General features: G+C 43.7%; 1 protein-coding gene across 5 annotated transcripts in view; it reads left to right on the top strand.

Moving 5' to 3' along the window:
* Positions 1 to 24695, top strand: part of Auts2 (activator of transcription and developmental regulator AUTS2) — a 1119825-nt gene that overhangs the window by 169005 nt on the left and 926125 nt on the right. The window lies entirely within an intron of this gene.

Raw genomic sequence — 24695 nt, 5'->3', positions numbered from 1 at the left:
AGTTGCCTTTGTGGTGGAGGCTCTGTCTTTGGGGTTCTTTTTATGTATCACAGCACTGAAGGCAAATAGATAATTTCCCGAAAGTAGACCTTGTCAGAAATAGATTGGGGATTAGGAGGAAGTATGGCCATTTATGTCTCACTTGAACTAGGTCAGGTACCAACCTTCCTCCTGGTCCTAGAAGGAAAGTCATTCTTTAGACCTAGTGCCAGACTGCAAACTAGTCATGGCTAGGAGTCGGGGTGACATTCCTGGAAGCTCCTGTTTGAATTCACACCTTTGGAAATACTGTGTTTGCTTTTTCTTCTATTAAGGTTTGGATGTATGAGAATGGCCCCAGGCAGTAGAACTTCTGAGTTCAATCATGGGTCCTCCTGACTTAGCCAAAGCAAGTTCTTATCCTTGGGTCACTCCTGGGGTCTGTAGCCCTCCTTAGTACTCATTGCTTACTTAGCTGCTCTTAGTTGTTGCTGCGTGTATGTGTGCTGCAGTTAACCATCATCACATGTCTCACATCAGAGGATATCACACAGTTACAGCTTCTAATCCTGTTGATCTTTTGGTGGAGGAGCTGTTTGTGGGGGAAAAAATAAACATTAGAAATCTTCCATCTGCACTCAGGCAATAACACTTGAAGCATTCGCACATATCTGTCTCCAAGCCCTTATGTGGATTGTGGTTTCTAAGAGGAATTAGCTTTTGTTTCCTAGTGTTGAACCAGGACTAGTAGGAGCAAGTAGAAGGGAGATTGTGTTGTGGCTAGGCTTATTTTATTTCATTATTTATTTATTCATTTGAGCTCCGTTATTTTAGGGCCTCTAAAAAGTGTGTAGTCTAATGTAACTAAAGGTGTTCCAGGAAGATCTGAAGGTGGCATCTTAGGGAGGGCGTTGAAGAATCTCTATAGATGTTTTTATGTTTCATCTCTTGTTCCTTTAATTGATATAGGCTGCAAATGTACCTGTAGAACCACAGAAATACAGATAGAAACTTCCTATCCAACTTGCTTTTTTTGTTCAGCAAACCTGGGGTTTAGTAACTGGGAGTCCTGGGAACTCAAGGTTGGCAAGGAACACCAGGGCATGTAGCAGCATCTTCATCTCTTCTTGTCTCTTCCTTTGAGATGTCTGTGTCTGTAGGACCCATCTTCTCCTCTGTGGGTTCTAAAGCCTGGTTCCTATCACATGTACTATTGAAAGCCATTTTCAGCAGCTTGAGGGTTGGAAGCAAGTAGCCAATTCGCTGATCATAAATCCCTTCTCTTCCCCAAGGGGTGGGCCAGCATTCCTACTCATGATGAAGTATCTTTCATTAAAGCCAAAAAGTGAACTCAGAACATGGCTGGTTTTTGAGGATCAGTCATAATTCTTTACCCTATTTGTTCTTCTGTGGCTAAGATAACTTGGCTTGCTGGAAAACATGATGAATGGGACTTGTAAAACGCATTGCTTGGCTCTTGAGTGGGTCCAGGTTATCCAGCTAGTATGGCCACAGACAAATCAGGAATGGCTACCAGCCCTGTGGCAATCTTAATGTACAGAAGATACTCTGTCCTCTGATCCCTGAGCCGTGCCATCTTCTGGTCCACTTAAGTTTTCCAGTTGTATTAATCGAATAGTTGTTTTTATTTCAAATGGTCTTCAGTGTCCTTTGAAATTTCCATTGTACGTTTTATAATTCTGAGAAAATCCTTAGTTTGGATTGAAGCTTTGGCCCCTGAGTCCTGGTAGAAGCAGCAGCTGATAACAGCTGGTCCTCTCTTATACACACCATTCTTCGAGACACTGGGTCTGAAATACCATCCTATTTGCATTACTTTTCTATTATTTTATTTAATCTTGTTGGTTTAAAAAATTAACCTTTAATGTTATCGTATGTGTATAGGTGTTTTGCCTGTACGTATGTCTGTGCATCATGTGAGGAGGACAGAAGAGGACATCAGATCCTCCAGCACTGGAACTACAGTTATGAGCCCCCACATGGCTGTTGGCAAATGAACTGGGTCCTGTGGAAGGGCTACTAGTGCTCTTGACCCTGGTGAGCTATCTTGCCAGGCCCATTTTATTATATTAAAAAAATTCTTTAATTTCATACACACACACACACACACACACACACACACAGAGTTTATTTTGACCATGTTGATCTCCCTATCCCCCTCCCTATTCCCCTTTCCCCCCACTTCTTCCCACCCTCTACTTTTTTTTTTAATATAACTGTTATGTGGAGCCATCCACTGAGCATGGCCAACTTACCAGGGGCCACACCCTTAATGAAAATCAACCTTCTTTCTCTCAGCGGCCAGGAACTGTCAATAGCTCCTCAGCTATGAGTGGAGGCTCTTGAGCCCCTCCCCTTTCCATGTTGGAATGTGGAGTGTCTTGATCTTTTGCAGGCTACTGCAGCTTCTATGAGTTCAGTTGTGTCCTGTTGTGTATCAGAGACCCTGCTTCGTTTCGGTTCTCCTTGGCCTCTGGCTCTTTGAATTCCCTCTTCAGGGATGCTCTTTGGGGAAGAGCTCTGGTTCTTCCCTTTTCTCTATATGAAGTATGAGTTATGTTCCCATATAGAGACTGGCTGGATGATGAGCCAATAAATATTAAGCACCAACTGCCAGCGGAGATAGGATAGAAATGAATGGAAAGCCGGGCGGTGGTGGCGCACGCCTTTAATCCCAGCACTCGGGAGGCAGAGGCAGGCAGATCTCTGTGAGTTCGAGGCCAGCCTGGGCTACCAAGTGAGCTCCAGGAAGGGCGCAAAACTACGCAGCGAAACCCTGTCTCGAAAAACCAAAAAAAAAAAAAAAAAAAAAAAAAGAAATGAATGGAAAATATAATTCTTGTGTTTGTAGACTTCATTGTCTAATTTAAAAGTTGCCTTAAAAATGATTCCACCGTACAATAATTCTTAAAGATCATTTGATGTCTCATGTGGTGGCTCTCCAGGGTTAGTGTGCGTACAGTCACTTGGAGAACCTGTAAAATACAGAGAGTGGGAGCAGGGCCGGAGAGATGCCCCAGAAGCTAAGGGCACTGACTGTGCTTTCAGAGTAACTGGGCTCCATTCCTAGCACCCCCATGGCATGGTGGCTTATGGCCTTCTATAATTCCAGTCCCATGGAGTCAAATGCCCCCTTCTGCTCTCCAGCGATCCTGCATGCATGTGGTATCGGGACATACCTGCTGGCAAAACCCCCATGTGCGTAAAATAAAAATACAGATAAGTGGGGTCTTGTTTTCATGTTTTTGTTTGTTTGTTTTGACTTTTTTAGTCCAAGTAATGAGACTTTGCCCTCTCTGTTCTTCTTTTGTGGTACTGGAAATCCAACCTAAACTCTTTTTTACCTGTTCAATGGATGTTAGTCCCACCTTCCCTGCCCCAAGTCCTACCTTTCTAGAAAGCTCCAGAGGCCATATTTGGAGAAGCACTTGTCTAATGAGTGGTTCTCAACACTGACCATGAATGAAAATGACCAGTGCCACTACTCATTCCAGACCAGTTAAGTCAGGAAGTTGAGATTGTTGCTGTTAGTGGGTGGGACCTCAAGTTAAAAATGTGCAGTCAGATAGGAGACTTACTGGTCTAATGGATGCCATGCGGGGGGTGGGGGGGAGGGGGGAGGAGAATGTTAAATCTAGGGATTCAGGATGCACTGGTGGGCTGTCGAGGTGTATAGTATAGAGGATTTTAAAAAAGTGCTGTGTTCTGTCAAGGCAGTGTGGTGGACAAGTTGGCTTGGTGTTTTTTGTTTGTTTTTTTCTTTGCTGCCTCTGGGGACAGTATGATGGCTCTTAGCCACAAGTCAGCATGGGTTTCCATTCAGCAGGTGGCCAGAGAGTGGGTCTGAGGTACTCGCCATCAGCAGTGTTACAAACACCCTCTGACCACCTCTTCCTTTTGCTGCTTTAGATAAGTGCCCCCCAATCTCCCCTCCAGTGCTGGCTAGTCTTATGTCAGCTTAACACAAACTAGAGTTATCTGAAAGGAGGGAACCTCAACTGAGAAAAAATGCGTCCATAAATCCAGCTGTAAGACATTTTCTTAATTAGTGATTGATGGGGGAGGGCCCAGATCATTGTTGGGGCCATCCCAGGGCTGGTGGTCCTGGATTCTATAAGAAAGCAGGCTGAGCAAGCCATGGGGAGCAAGCCACTAAACAGCACTCCTTCATGGCCTCTGCATCAGCTCCTGCCTCCAGGACCCTGCCCTGCTTAAGTTCCTGTCCTGATTTCCTTTTGATGATGAACAACAATATGGAAGTGTAAGCCAAATAAACCCTTTCCTCCCCAACTTGCTTTTTGGTCATGGTGTTTCATTGCAGCAGTAGAAACCTTTAAGACATCCACTACCTACCCTGTGTGTGTGTGTGTCTGTGCGTGCACGTGCACATTAATGGAATATAGATTAGTGAGAGATTGAATGTGAAGAAATTACTATCATTTTTATGTTTGATTTCTGTAAACTTTTTCCTCTTACAAAATGAAGTATTGTGCATTGTTATTACTGGTCAACATATATGAGTACAAGTATAATCTTAGGAACATTGGTCTATGTGTCTTGGGTTTCCCAGGCTCTAGGAATGGGCCTAACACATAGTGTTTGCTCAATCTGTGTTTGTTGAAAAAATGGGAAAGGTCATCTTTCCATATCAAGTTTGTACTTGTCACTCCCCAAGCTTTCCTGAGAATGCTACTGACTTTGTTTTCCAAAGGACGCAAGAATCTGGTATTAAACTAAAGGAGTATTTAAAAAAATGGTAAGAGGTGTAGGGCAGTGGCTGGAGAGAAAGCTCAGTGGTTAGGAGCAATTGTTGCTCTGGCAAAGGACCCTAGTATGGTTCCCCATTGTTAGGTAGCTCATAACTGCCTGTAACTCCAGCTCTAGGGGTATCCTTCTGAGTTCTATAGTTACTTGCAGTCACATACATAAACCCCCTACACAGGCACATACAAACATACATAACTAAAAGTATTTTTTAATTCTAGATGTAAAAATAAAACAGTAAATTTAACAAATACTAGATATAAATTCGGCATAGGTATTTGTCATCCTCAAAATGTCTTTCCTACTCAATTCCAAGTGATGGTAAGCCACATCAAATTTTAGGTCTTGCTGTTAAATTTTATTTTTAATTTTATTAAGTTAAATTGATCATAAAGTCACATGGGCTGAAACAGTTAGCCTGTGTTTTAGTTCTTGGAACAGCCACAGCCTTGGTTATAATGGATTTCATAGGGCTCAGAAGTTATAAAGATTTGGTGCTTGCTAAAATTTTGACTTTCTCCCTGTTGGAGGGAAATGTCTATCCTGGATTTTGAGAGCATTGCTTTCCACCACAGGTTCCTTAGAAGTGAGATGCAGCTGGTTTACTGGATATTTGGCCCTGGGTAAAGAGAAGGACCAGTAAAGAAACCTCTGATCAGACCATTTGATGCTAATTTCACAGGTGGCTAATCACTGTGTGCTTGGATGATGTTATTTATGGATGGACCAAATGAAGTGTCGTCGTAAAAGCAGCAAAGTTGGGTCTAGGAACAAGTGGTCATTGGTGAGTGTCATTGCTAGAATTAAATGAGACCCATTAGTGGGTGTGATGATTTCCACCCTCTTCTGTGCACCCTTGAGTTCTTTTGAAATCAAACAATGAAGCAGATGGAAACAACCACTGATCTCTCCCACTCTTTAAGCACCGTGAGTTGATAGGCTTTTAATCAGGTTGTTTTAGATACTGACTTCAGGCATCATTTAAAGAGCCATCCGTGGAGCTGTGAATTAATTAGAACCAGATTTGTGAAGGATTTGGTCATTTTCTCCTCTTTTCTCTCCTGTTCACTGTCTCACCAGTGGGGAAAGGAAGGCCTAGAAGGGTTGCATAGCCACCAGCTCAGTTTCATAGTTAGTGCTGAGCCAGGGACTGGAATCTGGATTTCAAATTTCTGTTATTTCTGCTGTATTAGATGGATAAGACTTTTGTTTGTTTATTTTGGAGACTGGATCATTGTATGTAGCCCGGTCTGGCCTCTTAACTGCCTCCTTTTGCCTTAGCCTTACAAATGCTGGAATCACAGATGTGTAAGCCTGTAAAATCATCTTTGGTTACGAGATTTTGCTCTGAAATACTTGGCTGAAAAATGGCCCTGCTGTGTTTTTTGTTTTTGTTGTTTTTTTCTTTTAAAAGGAAAAACTAGTGTTAAATTCTTCCTATTGTTAATATGCCGGTCGACTACGAACAGTTTTAGGAATAGTAACCTTAGAAGAGAAATGGGGTTTATCAAGGTGATGTGGCCAAAGAGAAGCACAAAGCAGTAGTTAGCTGCTGAATGTGGGTAGGAGGTGCCTGCAGATATTATCTGCAAGCATTGGGTACTGTGAGTCACGGTTTGGCTCTGAGTACAGCTCTCCAAAGTTTCAAGTTTTACTATCTAATTATCCTTCACGGACTAGCATGTTTCTTAGAGTATTGCTCTGTGTGTGTGTGTGTGTGTGTGTGTGTGTGTGTGTGTGTGTGTGTGTGTGTGTGAGAGAGAGAGAGAGAGAGAGAGAGAGCGCACGCACTAGGGCTGACTGAACCCGGGGCATCCTGTATGTTAGGCAAGTACTCCTCACTGTCGCCCCCCTTTTCTACCAGGTGCTTTATCATATTACTTAATATAATCTGATAGCAAAGATACTTTTTGTGTGTTTGCCTTTCTCTCGTTTCGTTTCCACTTGTTTAGCACACCAGGCTCTAGAGTTTGCTCAGGACAGCCGCAAGTGCCTTTGGTCATTCATGAGAAGATTCTGCCAGAGTACTTGCCAGTCCCCCATCTGTCATTGGAGCAGGCCTGAGGGACCTGATTAAAACACTGGTTCTTTGGCATGACTTCTGTAGGTTCAGTGTTAGTAGGTCTAAGATGAGGGGCCTCATTGTACTGAGTGTTCAGTCTCATTCAGTGCTGATGGATTTTACGTGGTTTCTTACCCAGTACAAGATTGATTTCAGGCTACCGGAAATTTATCTGTATTGTAGCCATCAAATCTCACTTATTTCCCCTTAAAGGTTTTAGTCTTAGATACTATACCCCCCCCCCCATTCTTAGTTTATAATCTTAGACTCCCATTGGTATGTATTCAGGAACTGAAGGATAATTTTCTTCTTGATTATAAAAAAAAGCTAATTAACATAGGAAATATGTGATTAAAGTCAGTTATACTTCATGTTATGACCAAGTATCACTTAGAGAGTGCTCCCTATTGGAAAGGAGTTTGTGACATGTGGCCTTGTGTTTGTACAGTTGATCGCATTTTGTGTGTGCGCGTGCGCGCACGCCTCCCTTCCAAGAGCAGTTCTCTGGTCTGGAAAGGCTTTGTTGAGTCTCCAGGAATTATATAAAAAGACCTAAATGTGTTGAGCTCAGCAATAAGATCCTAAGTGATTGGCTTTGCTGTGTATCAGCATTGCCTTAGACTTGTCTCCCTACTGCAGACCTTCCAGTAACTTCTAGAATGGGATAAGGACCAACTCTGCAGCACTTACTGTTACTGATCTCTGCTCCTTGCTGTTTTAACCACCAAGAATTTGGATTACAGGTGTTCACCATTCATCCATGCCTTGCTCCTATTCTAATTCATGATGATTCACAGGCTGTGGGGCTCCCTGGGCCTGCCCAGCTTTCTTGTGCATGTATGGTCATCTCTTGAACCCTTGCAAAAGTCTCCCCCCTTCCCCCAGTTTCTATTTTTGCTTATCTGACTTGGAATCACCAAACCTGCTGTAACTTGAAGCTCTGCTGCCCCAAATGGAGCACTCCTTGGTTTCACGGAGTATGTTTGAGGTCCATGTTGTACTCCGTTCTAGAGAGGGGAAGGATTTCACAGTGGTTGCTGTTAGAAACCAGTGCAGGTAGTGCAAGCTCCTGATAATTCCAAAGGTGTTTCTTTCTGGTCTTCCTAACCACAGAGGTTTTGCCAAGTTGGATGCTGGCCATCCTTTGGTCAGGCTGTGGCTCCCTCCCAGCTGGCAGATTACCCTCAGGGATTCAGTTTCGTTGGCTGATGCTGTCTGTTGTGCGCCTACCAATCCCCCCCCCCAGCCTCTTGGGCCTTTTCTGAAGCAGGAGAGATGGTAGTAGGCTCTATCTCCTTGTTCTCTTCTTTTGGATATGCCATTGATGTTAGGGAAGGACCTGTAAAATGAAATTGTGGCAAAAAAAAAAAAATATGGCATGCCTATGGCATAAAAACGCTGTTAGCCAGCTTGAGGCATATCAGAGAGATTGGACCTGAGAGTAGCATTTACGGCCTTTCTGCTTTTGAACATTTCCCCCCTATCCCCCCACTTTCTTTGCCTGTTTTTGAGGTCTGGGAATTTATCTTGACTTTAAGAATGGCCTGTTTTTTTGAACATTTGAATAGGCAGCACCGTTCAGCAGGGAATACTGAGATGTCTCTTAAAGCCAATTTGTAGTACAAGTCATTGCAAATGATTTCTTGAGCTGCTGATGCATTTCTGCTTTAGAGTCTCTGCCTGGATCTATATGTTCATCTCCTGTTGGAGCCAATGGTTTGCTTTTACGATCCTGACAGGAGAGCCCACCCTTCCCTCGACCTTTTAACTGCTACCCCTAGATATTGGAGCGTGCTTTCTAGGGCAAGTAACCGTTAACTACTTCCAAATGACAGCTGTATCCCAGCCACTCAGATTTGGAAACAAGGAGAATCTCTGATTGGTTCTTGACCAATTTGCTTGGTCAAGGTACTGTGGGACGGATCGAGTGGCCTTCCACATTAGATGTGGAGAGACCCAGTCAGATGGATGAGTGAAGTCTCAGTGGGAAGGGAGTTTCCAACTGTCAATTGTAAAAAGCAGAGGAGTGGAAGTGGGCACTCCTAGCCAGGAAGCTAATTGTAGTTGATATCTGCTGGGAGAGTGAACACTCCTTACCACCACCACCACCACCACCACCACCACCACCACCCTGCCACACACACCCCCACCATCTCCACCACCACCACCACCCCGCCACACCTCCACCACCACCACCACCACCACCACCACCACCACCACCACCACCACCACCACCACCACCACCACCCCGCCACACCCCCCTCACCACCTCCACCACCACCACCACACCGCCACCACCACCACCACCACCACCACCACCACCACCACCACCACCACCACCCCGCCACACCGCCGCTGCCACCACACCGCCGCCGCCGCCGCTGGAGTGACACTGGGTATAACAGCCATACTCCAGGGCAGGCCCGATACTTAGGTGTAGTTGCAAACACACATGGCACTCCATGATTTTTTTTTTTTTTTAAGAGAGGGAAAAAGCATGAACTTGGGTGGGTATGGAGGTGGGGAAGGGTCTGGAAGGAGTTGAGGAACAGGTAAGGAAATAATCAAAATATATTGCATGACATTCTCAAATAGTAAATAAGAATATTTAAAAGAGAAGAAAAAACAACTAACGTCTGGGTGTGGTTTTCTTCCCACCATGCAGAGGACACAGCTAGAGGAGAGGTTACCTTTCTCCGTGGACAGCTTGGTCTTTGTGGAAGGAAGGAAAAGAGGTAGATGAAACTGCCTTTGGTCATGCTCGATGCTACGTTGGGAGATTCCACATTAGAGGCTTCTGGTGTGTGTCTCTCCTGCCTTTTGCTTCGTTGGGCTTTGCTGCTGTTTTCCCTTGGTGACCTGAGGGACCTCTGAACTTGGGTGATTAGAGCATACAAGCTCTGATAGGCTCTGAAGGAGCGGCATCTGGAAGGGGTTTTTGGATGTCAAATACCTCTTGTTTCTTTCTGAGGAATCAAGCAGCTGGGAGATGCACAACAGAGCCAACGGGAGCTGGGGTAGTTGTTGCTTGTAAGTGCAGAGAAAGAAGGCAGCAGATCCAGGTAGATTGTTCGAGATGTTCAGCTTATGCCTTTAGAGGATAGGGACTTGTCTCTCTGTGATTCTCTTCATCACCCGGGAAGAGGAGTGGGGAGGAGGTGTGCTGACGGGGTTTGAACTGCAGCATGCCAGTCAGCATTTCATTCAGTTCACTAACTGACTAATTAGTATCACAAATCTTTCTTGTTCTTAATCTTCCAGGTGCTGGGATACAGAATATGTACAAACTCCTTCCAAATCCTTGCACTCTTTGATGCTAGATAAGGGATGGTGCTGAAGACAGATTTATAATCCTGATGGTGGTGAATAAAATACGGCATTAGCAACAGCAAAGGGAAGGGAGTGAAATTGGGAAGATACTTTTTTTTTTTTTTTTTGGTTTTTTTCGAGACAGGGTTTCTATGTGTAGCTTTGTGCCTTTCCTGGGACTCACTTGGTAGCCCAGGCTGGCCTCGAACTCACAGAGATCCACCTGGCTCTGCCTCCCGAGTGCTGGGATTAAAGGCGTGCGCCACCACCGCCCGGCTCAAGGGAAGATACTTAAATATCAGTGTGGTCATGGAAGGTGTCCTTAAAAATGACCCTAAAACAATTAACTACCATGGGGGAAAAGGTGGAAGTTTTATTTTAAATATTGAAAACATTTCAGTTTCTGGAATGTCAGCATGCAGAGAGACTTCAAATATTTTTGTCTTTGAAGGGCATCAAATATCATCACACCCTTACTTGTCTTTGGCTGGTCAACCCTAGCTGGTTCAAAGTTCATCAGTATAATTGATTTCAATGTGTTCAGTGCTAAGACAGTCTTAGTTGAAGGGGCTGCTTTTATCAGGTTGGCATAAACCTTTCCCATGTACCTTAAAAGCTAGCCACCTTCTTTAAGTAGATGTACAGCAGTTTTTATTAGTTGGTTAGATTTTTGGAAATTGAAGTTCTTCTCACAAGTTGAATCAAACCGAGCAGTAAACTCTATAAAGAGCTCTTTTCTGCAGAGTGGAGTGCTAGTGGCCACAGACTTGGCTGTGGGTGTTTGGCTGCATAACTTGGTGTGTGGATTTGTGTTGTTGGACGGATTGGATGGCACAGTATAGCTCCTTGGATTACCCTCGTGAACAGGAATTGAAACAGCCATCTCTTTCTTTAAAAGACAATATAATATAAAAAGACATCAGCCTTCGTGTATGATGAATCTACAGTGTGCTCGGGCATTTTGCCATGGTTCCTCATACTGATCACGGTTTTACATGACAAAGCTGAAGCTTGTGATCCACCCATCTCACCCCTCCTGAAGGATGATGTTGTAGCTGTGAGGGTCTTGAGTTTGGATCTCCACAGCCCATGTACCGGTGGAACCCCGAATGCATGCTGGCCAGCTAGTCTTGTCTACTTAGTGAATTTTGACACATTTTAAACAAAAAGTGGAGGCAGCTGAGGAATGACATCGACCTCTAAACATGTACCTTGTATGTGTAAACCTGCACTCCCATGTGCACTCACAGGAAAACACAAACACTCACACACACATACTCAAAGTATAACCAGATACTTTCCGTGTATCTCACTTGAAATAGTATTAAAAGTAATTTGTATTTTCGGAGTGTAGTTTTGTGTCACGTGTATGTTTTATTGTAGGTATTGTACATGTGTTCTAGAATAGCAATTTTAGTATGTTTCATGCTCTAAAAAATTTGCAGAACAAACATGTCAGGTGATGGCTGACATCACTTCACATATGAAAATATCACCAGCCTGAAGTTGAACTTGTGGTCAGAATCTTTTCTTTCTGCCTTGTCACAACGCTCTCTTGTGGTTTTGCAAGGCTTTGGTCTTGCAGGTGTTTTGTGTTCACCTTCATTTGCTCCCAAACATTGCTCTCTATCCAGAGGTAGGAACACACCTCCAGATTGTCAGGGTCAGTGTGGACGAGCTTCTCAAAAACATCTCTATATGATCTCTTTACGAAGAGAGCAAAGGAAAGATGAGTTTAGACACCCGTCTCTTATTGCTGACTATGTAGAACCTAGATGCTCTTTTTCTCAATGGAGAAAACAAGTATAGTTTTGTGAGCTTGCCAGAAGCAGCAATGGGATTTCTTCGTTAAAGCACTCAGGATGATCGAGAGTGATCTGGGAAGAGAGTTCCAGTCTTCATTGTGCGCTAGGCAGGGAGTCCTGAGTTGTGTAAGGTTGGAGAAGGTTAGGGAGCAAACAGCTTGCCATGTAAATACATTTTCTCTGCCCCTGGATGCGATGTGACCAGCTATTTGAAGTTCCTGCCTTGACTTCCCTTCAGTGATGGACTGTAGTCTAGAACGGTTTTGTTTTGTTTTTAAATCACAGCAATAGAAATGTAAAAGTGACCTTGGAGTTGGTATATGGAGACAGTGAATATGACAGTGGAAGCTAGGCCACCATGTGTATAGTGTTTGGGGTTTGCTGGCCATGTGCGTTTGGATTGGGTTTCAGGATCATTTCCTTCAGTTCCAGTGGTGTGTACATTTGTCACCTGTCTTAATAGCTCCTGGAGCTTTCTGGTGTAAGAATATGGTGTTGGAATCTAGCTGGTCCTCCAGCCACAAGACCTGCAGCAGCCCTTCCCCTCTCAAAAAGGAGCACTCACCCTACCAAGACATTGTCTGTGAGTCTATACCTTAGACTTCCAGGTTCCAGGAGTCCTCACCTGGAGAACAAAGGAGTTATTGGTGGCCACACATCCTGCTTCCCACCTCCTCCTGACCCTTGCCAGGGAATCTGAGAGCAAGCCCTGTGCCCTGTATCCACCCCACATTCTTAGAGACAATTAGAAAAACCTTGGACTTCTGCTTTGTGGGCCCTGATTTCCTCTCTTCAGAGCCACTGCCACGCTGTTGTCTGTCTGTCTGTCTGTCTGTCCATGGCATTAATAACTAATAAACTCCATACCCCAGCAGTCTGTCTTAGCGTCCCTTTTCAAGCCCTATCTGAAACTTTTACCTGGGACTAGGGTGTGGGACTCTCCTCTTACAGGCAGCTGTTTTGGCCTCAAAGGACAGACTTTTCCATGAGCATTTCCCTGGCATTCTTTACCCCTTGCCCTGGAACCACCCTGAATTAATACCTGAACCGTTCGGCTAGACTTTTGCTTTTTGCACAAAAGAAATTGTTCTTGTTGATGGTGCCAGGAAAACCAAGGGAAAACCTGCTCCCTAGCTTCCTCTCTGTGTGACTTTTTACCTCTCCCCATTCTAAATCCCCAATAAACACTGACCTTTTGGCTAGAGACCCTATCTTAGAGCATTGTGTGGCAGAGTTGGCTCTGGCTGCCTCCCAGGACTGTTAATGACTTCCTTCACTGTCCCTGAATAATTGCTGGAAAAGACAGCTGTGGAGAGACATTTCTCCCAGCTTGTCGGCTCATTAATTTCAGCCTTGGTGAACAGGGCGCAAAGGAAGAAGGTGGAAACCACTCTGAGGCAAGTAGGAGGGTTGGGTGGGGGATAAAAATATATGCTGTGGGAGCAGGGCAGCTGCACCATGTCAGAGCTTAAAACTTGGAGTCTATGAGCTTTGGACAGGCTTCAGTTTAAAGAGACTCCATGCAGAAAAACTCAGCTCTGGGATCGCAGCTTTAGAAGCGATTATCGACTTTTCCTCAAGTCCCTGCTGCAGGTTCCAGTGGTACTGTTTGATCATGATTTAACCTGTAGGGCACCAGGTTTCTGTGCACCACTTCATTCATGAATGGAAGTGTCTGAGTAGGAAAGTCCCCAGAAGTTAAAGGGAAGATTCCAGAACAGTCAACCTTTATTATGTGGCCTATATCCATAATCCCATAGTGGCCTCAAAGGAAATTTTTGAGAAAAGGTATATTTATAACACGCCTCTTAAAAATGAATCAAATGATTAGTAAAAACTTACATAAGCTACACAGATCACATACATCTGAGGACCAAATATTTAGGTTAGCTGCCCAAATCAGTTCCAGTGCTTGAGCACTTCTGTGATGAGGGAAACAAGATTGGATGCCTGACTTTCATTTTCTGAGAACAGCAAATGTCAGGTTTCTAAAAGATGTATTCTTTCCAAAAATGAATTATGGAGGGACTTTATATAAGTCTTCAGGCAAGGGTGTTGAACAAATTAATGTTTAATGTTACCAGCAGAATTTCAGGAGGACCCAGAGCTCTTTGTGAGGCTTTCTCTGGTGTTTATTCCGTAGATATCTAGGCTGCAGTTTTAAGGCCACCCTAACATAGTGCCTGTAAGTATCTTGGAGTTACCACTGTTGGTTCTGATGATGCATCTGAATATCTGAAAAACAAAAAAGAACAGGTAATATCTTTTATTTTATTTTATTTTATTTTATTTTGATTTTTCGAGACAGGGTTTCTCTGTGTAGCTTTGCGCCTTTCCTCAGACTCACTTGGTAGCCCAGGCTGGCCTCGAACTCACAGAGATTCGCCTGGCTCTGCCTCCCGAGTGCTGGGATTAAAGGCGTGCGCCACCACCGCCCGGCCTAAAGTAGGATTTCTCAAAATTAGATGCACAGAAGAATTATTTGGAAGGCATTACAAAAAAATAATAATAATAATAATCTGTCCAGGCTACATTCCAGACTAATGAGATGAAAATCTCTGATGGTGTACCCAGGTCTCAGCAAGTATTGAGAAAAACTGAATCTAAAGGTTGACCAAGTTTGAGATAGTCTATTTATTTATTTATTTATTTATTTATTTATTTATTTATTTATTTATTTATTCTGTCTATCTTTGAGACAGCCATGTAACTCTGGCTGGCTTTGAACTCAAATCCTCCATCCTCTTACCCTTGTGTATCGCCTTCCCTGTGAAAGATCTTCAATGTTTATATACATATATATGTATGTGTATGGATGGAGATATATGTTATGTATTTTTTTAAAGGCAGGATCTAATTAATCTGTTCCCGACTGACCTTGAACTCTCTGTGTAGCTGAAGTTGGCCTTGAGTTCCTGAGTCTCTTGCTTCCATCTCTCCAGTGCCAGGATTACAGGCTTGTGGCAAACGAATGTTAATACTTAATTGGACTTCCCAAAGGGCTATTTAAATCCTAAAGTGCTGAAGTTTTCCATGTCCTTGATTTAAGGAAGTCCCTGAAGTTTCTATTAACATTTCTCTAGGAACATTGGAACTTGAGTTTCTTCTGGGGCCCAGGGCCACTGTATCTTTCTAGTCTGTAAGACCCAAATTAGTCATTGGCAAGTGGCTTAGGATCAGCCATAGCAGACCTCATAGGAGATGGGCTTTGTTTTTGAAGTTCTAGATCAAGTGTTTTAAGGGAGTATTAACAGTACTCTCAGAATTTTTTCTGGTCCTGGAAAGGCTCTATTTTCAGTACATTTGTTTCCTAGTTCCTTCCTAGAAGTTAAAGTCACCTGCCATTGTTAAATCTTAAACTGTGAACCCTCTGATTCTTAGAGTTGATTGGATGAATTAATGGCTTTATTTTTCAACTTGGGAAAAGTGAAATACATCTCCAGGTGTTGGAACATCAGAGCATTATTACTTTAATGCAGTCTTTATTCTGTCAGGGTCCAAATTACGCTTTTGTAAATATGCTTGTCACAGTTAGTGTTTGAGTTACTTTTCTGCTGCTCCGAAAGGACACCAGGATGGCAACTTACAATGGAAAATTTGTTTTGGCTAACAGTTCCAGAGGGTTAGAATCCATAATGTCATGTTGGAGGCAGTAGGCAGGCATGGTTGCTGAAGCAAGATGCTTAGAGCTCACATCTTAATTTTATTTATTTATTTATTTATTTATTTATTTATTTATTTATTTATTTATTTATTTTTGGTTTTTCGAGACAGGGTTTCTCTGTGTAGCTTTGCGCCTTTCCTGGAACTCACTTGGTATCCCAGGCTGGCCTCGAACTCACAGAGATCCGCCTGCCTCTGCCTCCCGAGTGCTGGGATTAAAGGCATGCGCCACCACCGCCCGGCTGAGCTCACGTCTTAAAGCAGAAGCACAAAGCAAGAGAAAATAATCCGGGAGCCTTGAAATTCTTTTACACTCAAAGCTTACTCCCTAGTAACATTGATCCTCCATCCATGCGGCACCCCCCAGACATCCCAAACAGTGCCACCTGGAGACCAAGTTTTCAGATGTATAAGCCTGTGCGGCCCAGTCTTATTCAAACCATCACTGTTAGAATTTGCCAACTCAACACATATCTGAAGATCTCATTTGAGGAATTGCCTCTATCAGTTTTGCCTGTGGGCACATCATGGGGCATTGTCTTGATTTCTGATTGGTGTGGGATGGCTCAACCCATTGTGGGCAGTGCCATCCCTGGGCAAGTGTGCCTGGGTTGCATGAGAAATGGAGCTGAGCAAGCCAGGGGAAGCAAGCCAGTAAGCAGTGTTCCTCCTCGATTTCTGCTTCCTGTTCCATCCAGCGTTGAGTTTCTGCTTTGTTTTCCAAACTCTGTAAGCTGGAATACAGCCTTTCCTTTCTAAGTTGCTTCTGGTCATGATGTTTATCATAGCAATAGAGAAGCAAGCTAGAACAACACATTATGTAGGACACTGAGAGGGGGGAAGAGAGGAGAAAAGGAGGGAGGGGATGAAATGGTAGAGAAAGAATATGAATGGAGATTATCTGAGTCATTGTGAAATCACATGATTTGGAATCATATGGCAGTGGAGTTCTCATTAAGAGCCATTTTCTGGCTTCATGACCTCAGCCCAGATACAACCTGTGATCTTCAATTTTTATGTACTGAAGTGTTACACTAATATGTGTCTCTTAGGGACTGTGGTGGTTTTAAACAAGATAGCCCCCAAAGGAGTGACACTATTAGGAGGTGTGGTCTTGTTGGAGGAAGCGTGTCACTGTGATTTAAGCTTAGCTCAGTGTGACACTCAGTTGTCTTCCTGTTGCTTGCAAATGTAGGACTTTCAACTCTTTCTCCACTGCTATGTCTTCCTGCATGCCACTATGCTCCCTGTCGTGATGATAATGGACTGAACCTCTGAACTGTAAGCCAGCCCCAATTCAATTCTTTCCTTATAAGGGTTGCCATGGTCATGGTGTCTTTTCACAGCAATAGAAGAAACCCTGACTAGGACAGAGACTGTTTTGATAATTACCCAAGGTTGTTCCTCAAGTACACAGCAAATTAGAGCGCATATCAAAGCATAAGGTCCAGATGACACGTTATTCTGTAAAGAGAGTTTATGGATACTCAGATCTTATGAAAGTGCCTGTCTGTCACTTGCTCAGGAAGGTCTGGTTTGCTTATCTAGAAATTCTTCATGCTATCACGGAGATGGGCCAGGTTGTTCCTAGAGATCCTTTTGGGTTCCATCTTCACCTGATGGGAACTGAATTACCCCCTTTTTTCTCCCTTGACAGCACTGTTAACACCCATCTGAATCTCCTTTGCTTTCCCATGTTGCTCAACAGAGGTAGCTTGGGGCTGAGGATCGTGGGAGGGTGACCTCAGAGTGTCTGGTGCCAACTTCAAGTTTCTGTAACTTGGCCCTGTGCGTGCTTTGTAAACGACAACAGTGAATCGATGACTTCTCGTTGTCTTCACAGACTCTTACATCTTCATGTGCACGCTCAATGGATCGGATCTCCCGGAGCAGGGTTGATCCCTTTTTGTAGACTGCATTTAGAAGGTGTGGCAAGTGACCTCCAGGAGAGCTCAGTTCCCTCTAACAGCATGGGTAATGATTACGGCAACAATGCTGCTATTGTGTCCAGAGGCCTGAAGCTGTCATTTCATAATGAAATTCAAAAACATGAGATTAAAAATCCAACTGTAGCTCAGTAATTATATTTAAGTATCACAAATCATCTCCCTGTATTTAGTCGGGTATTTGAGATTTGGCCTCTTCTTTGTGGAGTGCGATTATATCATTTTGTAGTTTTGCAATGGAAGGCTTCTAATTGATGGCTAAAATGTGAGAATTGCTTTCTCTTAATGGGAAGGTGACGAGAAAGGTATTGAAATATTGAAGGAGCCGGTTTGCTGCATTGACTCGAGTCACGAAAAAGTGTTTGTAGAACAGCTGCCAAGATAAAGACATGCTTAGATCTTTTCATGGTTTAATTCCCAGTTCCTTAGACCACATTGCACTTGCTCACTTTAGAAGTTAAACCGACTCAGCCTAGTCTGGGACACTCTCCAGGCCTTCAGTGAACAGCCTTGTGAATCTTTACCCAGTACTGCAGGACTTCTGGTATAAGTGAAAGACTTACCAGGGCCTGTTTCCCGCAGATCAGTACTTCTTGGGCTGGCCCATTTCCCTTCGTTGCTTGGGAATGTACTTGCTCTTTAGTAGGTCTGGGTACTGGTGGCCTGGGAGGTGGGGAAGGCGTCAGTGCCTGGCAGGCATTCCATTGAAGTGGAGAGTGGAGCTTTAGGAAGCTAGAGTGGAAAATGGGCTTTATGTCTGTCTGTTTTTCATTCATTTCTGTTGCCACAGTGAAAAAAAATGCAACAGAGGAAGGACGGGGTTTATTTGGTTTACAGGGCCATGATCCAATCCATTATCAGCAGCAATGAAGACAGGACTTGAAGCATTACATCCTTCATAGTCAAGAGCAGAGAGAATGAACAGTGAATCTTCTCTTGCTTGTTCTTAGTTTTCTCTTCTCTTACACTGTTCAGGACCTTCCTGCCTAGGAAATGCTGCTGCCCACACTGAACTGTGTCTTTACACATTAGTTTATAATCAAGACAGATTTTAGACAGACATGACCACAGGTCAACACGATCTGCTAATTCCTCATTAAGGCTGTCTTCCCAAGTAGTTCTAGGTTGAGCCAGGTTGACAGCTTAAAAACTAGCCAGCAGAGGCTACTGTTTCCTTCTCCTTTCATTTCTAGGACCCACCAGGTATAAAGCAGTCATAGCAGGGAATTGTGAGATAATTCTCAGTCATTGCCAAATTACTTTCCATGAGGCATGAGCCTTCAGTTTCGGTTCTTATCTTTATACTTCACAGTGAGCACTGGATAAGAGAGAGTTAGTGTTTCTAGGCACTTGTATCTAAGAAACCATTTCTCTAGATACAGAAACAACATAGAGAGGTACCTGTTTTCCCAAAGCGGTCTTTTTAGAGTCTCTGAATTTGCAAACCCGCGGGTCTGAATTGCTTGGTGCCATGGAGGTCCACCCGTCATCACTTTAGTAATCACTCAGGAAGTTTACTATATCTTCAGACTTCATCACCAGGCTCTGCCCAGACATACATGCTTCTGCAGATAGATGCGTTCTAAGAGAAACCTGCACTTAAAAATTTTTAGTTCACTGTGTGTGTGTGTGTGTGTGTGTGTGTGTGTGTGTGTGTGTGTGTGTGGTGTGTATGGTGTGTGTATGCATGAACATAGAAGGCAGGGGATGACATGGGGTGTTTTCCTGTGTTGTTCTTCACCTTAATTCCTTGAGACAGTTTCTCAGTGAACCTCAAGCTCATTCTTTTGTTGAAGCCAGTGAGCTCTCAGGATCTACCTGTCTCTGCACGGCACCCCCCCCCCCCCCCAGCCATAACATGGGTTACAGGTGCACATAGTCATGTCTGGCTTTCATGTGAGTGCCAGGGATTTAAACTCAGTTCCTCATGCTTGTACAGCAAGGACTCTTACCTGCAGAGCCATTTCCCACCTCTGCATCTTTTTGGTAAGCATCTAAGGAGTCTTAAAAGCCTCAGTGCCTTCTCTAGAAATAGGGGTATGCCAGTGGGTGCATTATCTTGAAATTCTCTCCGTGGAAATGTGGAACTCCCTTCACCGACCCCCTCAGGTCTCCTATCCAAGCCTCTTGATACAGGTTTATTACATGACAGTGCCTACTTCTGTTCCACTTCTTTCAGTTATAAAGGAAGCTGGCCTTCGGCCGTTACACAGTATAGCGGGCAGACAGATTTCTAAACCCACTGTTTCACTTACGCTTGCTTGGGTAGAGGTAGCCTTTTTCTAACTATAGGTTTTCAACTGCGAAGGACGTACGGTACTTAATTTCCTACTCAAAGCGTTATTGAAAATTCCACCGCGATTCATGTTTTTGGCCTCTTAGAGCAAAGTGTATAAAAACAGTCATTTAATTAAATTCATCAAACATTTATTGAGTGGTGGCTGAGGCCAAAGGACTGATATGTCAAAGTAATCAGCCTAGATGGTTAAAGCCAGAGTTTCCTACCGTCCTCTGAGAGGCTGTGTTAACATAAGACACAGAAGGCAGCTGCCACCTGCCATCAGATGGCATCTCTCAAACTATGACATCCAAGCAAGGTACCTCAGGAATGTTAGGGTAGGCATAGATAATTCAGATTAAGTCAAGGCCTCTTAAGGGGAGGTGGCTTCAGATTGAGTTGAATGCAGTGTAACTCAAATGTGGATATATACTGTAGAGTCACCGAAAATCACTAGGTCAGATTTCCTGGTGTTACAGGTGGCTTGTAAGCTACCTGATGTGGGTGCTGGGAACCAAACTCGTGTTCTCTGGCAAAGGAATGAATACTTTTAACTGCTCAGCTGTCTCTCTAGTCTGGCACCAGTAGTTCTCAAAGGTCTGCAGCCAAAATTGTGGTCCTCTGATACAGAAGGACCAGCAGGCTGTCATAGAGATGAGAGACAGACAGAAAACAAGGCATTCCACGATACAGATAACAAGAGCAGAGGACCAGAGGCACTCCAAGGAAACCTGTTATGGGAGATTGCCACTCCAAGGACTGTGAGTATGGCCTAGGGCCACCAGAAGTGAGTGTTGGATGGGAAATTGTCCTGATTGAGTGGACTAGATAAAAATGTTACACCAAATAACCATCTTAAAAAGCCTTTGGGTAATGAAATCCTTTATAACCTCTCGCTTGCCCATTCTCAGTGTATCCTAGATCAGGTAAGGGGAGGGGTGCCCAGTTCCCTGTGCAAGTATCTCTGCCTTAAATCTGCCACCTCAAATTGTGCTATGCTGACTACTTTGTCTTGGCGTTGGTACTTAGACACTTCCCTTTTGCCGAAGCAAAGTATGTGTGATTTAGGGACGGGGTGGCAGAAGATAATGATGCTAGACAGGAATATGGAATGATTTCTCCATTTAAGTGTGGTAAGGGAGAACTGCTGGGTAGACTGGGGGCAGATATTTGCAAGCTAAGGCGGGGGTATCTGTTTTCTTCCAGCTGCATCCATTTTGTGCCAGATTCCACTAAGGACTGCTTCTTTATCTGCTTATTGCTATTTCCAGGAAGTTAATTTGCAGGTGCTATAAATATGCATGGTTCATATACTTCATTTATTCTATCTCCCTTGAAGCCTCTCCTCTTTATTAGGCACTTTTCATTTGTCTGTTTGGGGCTTGTGTCTTTTTATGTCACATTTTGACAATGGTGGCAGTAAAGGTAAAGACACTCAATTATGCAAGCCTCTTTCTGCTTTGGTCAGATGCCAAGTGTGCAGACCAGGGGCAGGCCAACATATCATGGTTCTGTCTTTACATTTCTAGATGTTGCAAAACAAGCACAGCGTGAGGGGCAGAGACGGAGAGAAATATGGATCATTTCCCTCCATTACTAATGTGAGGACAGTACACATATACTGCATAGAATGTATTAATCTAGCTACCTGTCTGTTCATTCACCTACCCATTCCCTTACTTCTGAGAAAGTAGTACTGTATAGTAGTTAAGATATAAGAATATAGGTTCCATGCTGGTGAATGCTTCAGTTGGTATAGTGCTTCTTGTCAAGTCTGTGGATTTAATTTGATGCTCACGATTTACATGAACAAAAGCTGGTTACGATAATGTACTCTTGTGATCCTTGTGCTGGGAAGATGGGGACAAGCAAGATCCCTTACAAGGCAGCAAAACTGTCCAATGCAGCAAGCTCCAAGTTCAGTGAGAGATCCTGTCTTCATAAACAAGGAATACTGCTTCTGAAGACATCTGACGTTGACCCCAGGAATCCACACTCACTTGCATGATGTGTACACACACATCATTAATGCACGGATGTAATAAAGACTCTAGAACCAGTGTGCTTGAGTCAGGTTTCCACGCTCACTCACACAATGCACAGAGGAGAGCGAATGAGAGTGTATGAATAAATATAGGCTCTAGCGTCAGCATGCCTGAATTCTAGCTTATTTCAACTTTAAATTTTTTTGAGATTTTATTTAATGTATTTTGCTTGTGTGTTTGTCTGTGTGCCAAGCAAAGGCAGTGTTAGAGGAAGCCACAGAGGGTGTCAGATCCTCTGACATCAGAATGACAGGTGGTTGTTAGTGGTCATGTAGGTGCTGGGAATTGAACCTGGGGTCTCGATATTCAGCTAGTGTTCTTAATTGTTGAGACATCTTCCCTGCCCCTTATTTCAACTTTAAGACAGTGTTAACTGCAATCTTAATTTTTTATGTTGATAAAAAGCATTGGTGTATAGAAAGTGCTTGCCTACGGGAAGCTTCTGCTTGTCACTGCCTTTGTTAGAGCTGCTGATATTAATTATTACAGGGAAAATGTTTTGATAGGTGAATCTAGTCCATTAGTTTCTAGTTATTGACCTTACGATTTATAGGGGAGAAAAGGATTCAAAAGGGGATTGTACGCTGGCTGATAGAGGGCCTTGAGCCCAGCTTTTGGGATTATAAAGAGAGTGAGAAGTCAGTCTTTCAGGCTTTGGTCCATGTAGAGGTATGGTACAGAAAGTTACTTTTGCAACCTTGTGCAAAATAGATTGATGCTTAACAGAATCAGAGTGGTTAGTTAAAGGCAAGTTTTATACGTTGTGATATGGTCCCCCCCCCCCCACTTTGATGAGAGAGCTTGCTCTTTCCATTATCAGTGATGGTTATGTGAGACACAGGAGCTGGAGCAGAACAAGGAGCCCAGAGCCCTTTTCTCCTCTGCTTTTCACGGCTCATGAGAAAACAGGACCCAGTTAGCTCTTCATGAATGCCGACCTCTTCTCTGTCTCCACGACTGCTTTGCAGCTGGGACTGAGCTGCAGAGTTACCTCGATTATACAAAAGTTTACAGAGCCATCAGATGTGTCAGAATTCGACGTCCAGAGGCAATGGTCAAGCATTGACTTTTAAGGTTTCTGTGTGGACCGAGGGCTGCCTTGCTTGGATGCTTTTCCAGCGTCCAGAGAACGCCTTCAGTGTTTACTTCTTGGTCATGTCTGACCATCTTCACCAGCCCGTCGACCGGGTGGTGAAAAGCCTTGTTGAAATGGGCAGACTGGGGTACAAGTTGAAAATACAGAAGAGACCATACAATTCTGCGGTCCTTTCCAGAATTGGGTGGGTTTTTTTTTTTTTTCTTTTCTTTTCTTGTGGTGCGGTCTGGAAGAAGAATAAATGTGTGGCTAAGCCTCACTAAATTGAAGAATTGTGGGGGTGGCACAGACAGATTTTCAGGGTAGATGAAAAGACTTGGGTGGTTCTGTTACTGTCAGTCGCAGAGTAGTAACCTGAGCGAGGACCATGAGGATTGACCTTCATAATGAGGAGTGGCAGTCATCATGTAAAGTACTAATCATTGTATTATTTAAAACTTAAAGTCATTTTAAATGTATAGGATTATTAAAAAAAATGTATTGGTGTGATCATTTCCTAACCATTTATGTTCCCAATTAGTCTTGATAGCAAAACGTTTGTATTTGAGATAAAACTTGTTTCAACCTAGTTTGGGTCTAGTTTGACCTAAGTTTTGAGTTCACTGATGTCCTCAAATGCAGTGAAATTGCATGTGCAGAGTGCTGTGGACACTCATTTGTTCTATTTACTCTCCCCACAGTGGATTAGCAAATGACTTATATTCATCTTTTGGGACCCTAAGCTCTCATTACAAAATGCAGTCTCTTAGGATGTTCTGGAACCCTATGACATGGCAGGTAGGCATTATGACTGAGGGTTCAGGTGACCTCCTACCTACTCGGCAGGAAGTAGTGGTGGTTCTCACAGTGCCAAGTGCCAATATCACGTGGGGAGTTGTCACATTGTCAGGTCCTGAAGGGGTAGGGTCAGAGTCTAGATTTTGAGGAGCAGGTCTCTGATTTGGAAGAGGGACTAATCCTCATGGTCCCTCAACTATTGTACTCCTCCAATGCTCACTTAGTGTGCTTCCTGGGGCTGGTAGGAAGCCAGGGGTTCCCTAGTACGGATGTCAAGCTCATGCCTCCATTGTTGCCCTTTTCAGTATACACCCGAGTGCTGGGGATGTGGCTTAAATGGTGAAATACTTACCTGACATGTACCGAACCTGGAGTTTGATATACACCCCCTCTCCCCCCATAAACTGAGTACAGTGGTGCACAGCACTCTCCAGGTTCGAACCGGAAGATAGGAGTCTTAGGTCATCCTTGGTTGTATACTGAGTTCTAGGTCAGCCTCAGCTATATGGGATCCTGTCTGAAGTTCATGAGGGAGAGAGAGGGGAGAGAGGAGAGGGGAGGGAAGTGGAGAGAGAGAGAGAGAGAGAGAGAGAGAGAGAGAGAGAGAGAGAGAGAGAGAGAGACTGACTGACTCTGACTAACTAGGACTTTTAGATGGAGTAAAGTGGATGTCACAGAGACAAAGGACTTGCTTGTTCTTCGTGGCCACTGGGGATGTGTGATGTTCCAGGAGATGTGCTGGCAAATGCGTTCTTGGCAGTCTCCCTGGTAGTATACTCTGATCCATCACTGGCCCTCCTTATTTAGAGTGCTTCTCCATTTCTTTTCTATCGCTGTAAGGTTTCTTCTTTATCAATTCCTCCAATCAAAAAGAAAGAAAAAAGAAATGGGGAGAAGCAAAAAAAAAAAAAAAATCCGTGAACATCCTTATCTTTTTCTAAAGGTTGCAG

Source organism: Peromyscus leucopus, chromosome 23, assembly GCF_004664715.2.
Source record: "Peromyscus leucopus breed LL Stock chromosome 23, UCI_PerLeu_2.1, whole genome shotgun sequence".
In the NCBI taxonomy this organism is placed as follows: Eukaryota; Metazoa; Chordata; class Mammalia; order Rodentia; family Cricetidae; genus Peromyscus; species Peromyscus leucopus.
This window is presented reverse-complemented; position numbering and strand designations above follow the sequence as displayed.